A 4,841-nucleotide genomic window follows, 5' to 3' on the forward strand; every position below is an offset into this window, starting at 1 on the left:
CTTTACAACAGGTGATTGGAAAAAGGTGAATCCTTGATTGGATGGGCTACAAAAGCCCTGATCAGATGGCAATCGGGAGAGCTTTGGATTCCCTGTGTAACAGGCCAAAGTTTACCCCCAGTCCACACTATACCTGGGTTAAAGGGGCCTAGGCTAGATTGTACCCCGGGTATATTATGGCCTAGGCCAATTTATACTCCGGGGTATTCAATTCATACCCCTCAAGCCAGATTATACCCCCATGATATCAGTAGTGTTGTGTGATAAACACAAGAATTACTTAATTTTTCAACATTTGATTGGGGGTTCAGCTTTGTCAGGTAGGTTAAGTGAGAAGGCTAACTGACTTAAATCTTAAAACTCTAAAACATAGACTTGTTTTACTTCAACCTGAAAAACTGAAAAAATATTAGACTTCCACAAAGATCAAAGATTACCACGTCCTGAATCTTTAACTTCTCAGATTAGCAAATCCTCGCTACAATAAAAAATGTTCAAAGTTAAACACTGATAACAACATCAAAACATCCACAAAGATCACAGATTACTTCAACACTTCTCAGCAGTGTTACACATAAAAAAAATAAAAGCACATGCCCAAAACATAATGCAATTGTAACATAATATAATAAAAGTCATAACGTCCTGAAGACTACCAAGTCCTCGCTACAATATAAATGTTCAAAGTTAAACAGTGATAACAACATCTTTTAACGTTTATTAGGACGTCTCTTGCATGTCTGGGCATCTCAGGGAGTGAAGGAGGGATACAGAACCGGGCAACATTCAACCAATGATATTAAGAATGTACTACACTAGGTGCATGCAAGTTTCGAAAAAATAATTAATGAAATTTGTATTGTCCGTTCGACCCACACTCGACCCATACCCATCAATGCCTGGAGGGGTATAGTATGGCCTAGGCTATTTTACACCCCCATGTATAGTTTGGCCTAGGACAGTTTATCCCCGGGTATACTCTGGCATGGGCCAAAGTATACCCAGGTTTAATCTGGCCTGGGCCAAAGTATACCCAGGTTTAATCTGGCCTGGGCCAAAGTATACCAAGGTTTAATCTTGGCGGGGGTTAATTTGGCCTGTTACATCGGCATTTGGTTATCGTTGGTCGTTGATAGAGATTGGATTTTGAGTACTCTTTGGTTTTGGATCATTGGTTTTGGATCGTTTTTTTGGATTTTGGATTATCGTCGTCGTTTGTTTTGGATTACCATTTAACTGACTTTACATTACATCTTTAATTTCTATTCACAACACTGACATTCACCGCACGTTTGCCTATAATTAATAGATAAATATAAACCTGTAATAATTAATAAATAACTTTTTTATAAATTCTGCGTGGCCTCCCCTATATGTTTCACGCATCTGAGCCTTGCACGTAACAAGGTGACCAGTTGACCCCATTGTGTTTTGTGCATTTTGACCTTTCGTCCCGCATCCCACACTTGGAGATAATATCCTACTTTTTCATTGGTCGTTAGGTTTTTAATGATCAGAAATAAAAACACATGGCTGCCACCCCGCATATGAGGCTCTACTGCTGTTGTTTCATGGTTTCTACTCTTTTTAATAGCGCCACGTCAAAAGCAGCAGCCTGGCTCATACAAATGCATAACAGCCAAGCTTTTCTAAAAGGCTGGCATTCATACAAAACCAAACCACCCATCACAAAAAAACAGACTTACACAAGCTTTGCAGATAATGTAAAAGCTACCAGGCAACATAATGGCCACAAAGAAAAGAGAATGGTCTCATTGTGAAGAATGGGCTGTGACATAATCCTAGGTGAGGACGAGGCTCTTTTATGGCCTAACTGGTGTGCTGTTGAATCGACCAAAGGACAGTATAGCTGTTTATGAGCCGAACAGCAGAATGAAAATGATTTGTATGCCGTTACATAAACATCAAAGTTTTAGGTGACCTCTCAACAATGGTAACCAACAATGTCCCACACTACTCTGGACACCCTACCTGCGGTACATTGTGATATTGATTATGGAGGTCTTTTACTGTACTATCATGCATACTGATGACTTTTATCAAGTGTGCTGAGTCGACTACAGTCTTAAGCATGGATCACACTGGACAAAGTGGCAGTGGGAAAGAGCAAAGCAATGCTCCATACAGACCATAAATATTATTTTAGTTTAAACAAAAAAAGGAAACAAAACCTTCAGCTCACGTTAAGCTCCACTCTCTTCTTCTCTCACTCTCTACTTCCTTTATTCCCTTCCTGCACAGTCTTTCCATCTCTTCTGGCTTTGGAAGAGTGCAATTGAACACAATCCATGTTCCAACAACTGCAAGGAAAAGTTACAAGAATGGTTTTGGAATTAATTTTTCATGTCACATTCTGATCTGTTCTCTAACTATTCTTCTCTAACTAATTCTTCTCGAACAACTGTTCTATAACTAACTCTTTTACAACTTATTGTTCTCTAACTAACTCTACTCTAGCTAACTCTTCTCAAACTAACTGTTCTCTCACTAGCTCTTCTCTAATTAACTCTACTCTAACTAACTCTTCTCCAACGTATTGTTCTCTGAATAACTCTACTATAACTAACTCTTCTTGAACTACGGTAGTTCTTCTGTAACTAATTCTTGACTAACTAACTTTACTCTACCTAACTCATCTCTAATTAACTATTTTCTAGCTAACTGTTGTCTAATTAACTCTACTTTAACTTATTGTATACTTTTTGATGTGGAAATCATCTTACCAAAAACCACAAAAGAATTCTTAGTCCATAAAAGACATCTAGACGATGAAGCTACGGAGACATTTTCTGAGCAGATTGCTCTATATGAGCCAACTAGTCATGACTGCTCTCTAAATGAAATGGTAGAGAACCTAAATGATGCATTTTCATCTGTGTTAGACTCTGTAGCCCCACTTAAAACTAAAAAGAAGTTTACAAGTAGGACCTCCCCATGGCTAAAAAATAAAAATGTTAGTGAAATGAAAAGAAAATGTCGCGTAGAGAAAATATGGAGAAAAAAAAAAAAACACTATCCACCACGGTATCTACAAAGATGCACTAACTACCTATAACAAAACCATCCGTCTAGCAAGGAAAGGTTATTTTTCCTACATTATTACAGAAAATGCCGGAAATTCCAGAGTTCTGTTGTCCACCATTGACCGGCTGCTAAACACTGTCCCTGCCCCCCCACTATCCTCAGCAGCTAAATGCGAAGAGTTTGCTCAGTTCTTCAAGAACAAAATAACATCGGTCAGATCTAGTATCACTACTACTGGAGGTGAAATTGACATCCATAGATCTTGCAACTTAACCATGAGCAGTTTTACATGTATCACACTAAGTGAACTCTCCAAAATCATCATTGAATGTAAATCTACAACCTCAGATATTGATCCTATTCCCACTGCATTCTTTAAGCGAGTGTTTGATAGTGTCTCAGGTCCGGTCCTTGACATCATAAACACATCTCTGAGAACTGGCGTTTTCCCAGATGCCTTCAAAACAGCTGTTGTAAAGCCCCTATTAAAGAAACCGAAATTGGATACCAGTACACTAGCAAACTATAGACCGATATCAAATCTTCCATTTATTAGTAAAGTCCTTGAAAAGATAGTATTAGTCCAAATAAATTCCTTTCTGGAACAAAATAACATATTGGAAGTCTTTCAGTCAGGTTTCAGAAAATATCACAGTACTGAAACCGCTCTCACCAAAATAATTAGCGACCTCAGACAAAACTCAGATGCAAATAAAGTTTCTATTATCCTATTAGATCTTAGTGCAGCATTTGATACCATTGATCACGACATCCTAATCAATAGACTTGAAAATCTTATTGGGTTCGGTTCTCTGACTGTGTATTGAACTGGATCAAAACATATATTAGAGGAAGGAAGTTTTGCGTTAGTCTAGGAGACCATATGTCAGAGAAACATGAAAGCTGCTACGGGGTTGCACAAGGGAGCTGTTTAGGTCCATTACTCTTTTCTCTTTATATGTTACCACTCAGTGACATCATCAGAGAATACAGTATAGATTTTCATAGCTACGCGGATGACACCCAACTGTATATTTCCGCTGAACCTAATGATGCGAAGGCCATAAACTCCATTACCAACTGTTTATTGGCAATAAACAAATGGATGAACAATAACTTTCTAAAACTAAATGAGGACAAAACTGAAGTCCTACTTATCGGCCCCAAATTAAAAAGAGAGATGCTAATCAAGAATCTAGGAGGTTTAACCCGGTGGATTAAACCTGAGGTGATAAGTCTCGGTGTCATCCTGGACTCAGATTTGAATTTCAACTCCCACATTAACAAAGTGACCAAAACAGCTTTCTTTCACCTCAGGAACATAGCAAAGGTACGACCATTCATAAACCAAAATGATGCCGAGATGCTTATCCATGCTTTCATATCGAGCCGGCTAGACTACTGTACTCACTTTTCGCTGGTCTTCCCAAGAAAACAACTGAAAGACTCCAGCTCATTCAAAACTCTGCAGCTAGACTATTAACCAAAACTAAAAGGAGAGAACACATTAGTCCTGCCCTAGCTACTTTACACTGGCTTCCTGTTACCTTTAGAATTGACTTTAAGGTCCTCCTCCTCACATACAAAGCTCTAAATGGACAAGGCCCTAGCTACATTGCTAACTCTCTTACTAACTACACACCAGCTAGAACACTGCGATCATCAGATACAGGTCTGTTACAGGTCACCAGAAGCAGTCATAAGAAGATTGGTGACGCAGCCTTTGTCAACTACGCCCCAAAATTATGGAACACATTACCCATTAATATTAGGGAAGCAAACACGCTAGACACCTT

The sequence above is a fragment of the Sprattus sprattus genome (assembly GCF_963457725.1).
Source record: "Sprattus sprattus genome assembly, chromosome: 11".
Taxonomy (NCBI): domain Eukaryota; kingdom Metazoa; phylum Chordata; class Actinopteri; order Clupeiformes; family Clupeidae; genus Sprattus; species Sprattus sprattus.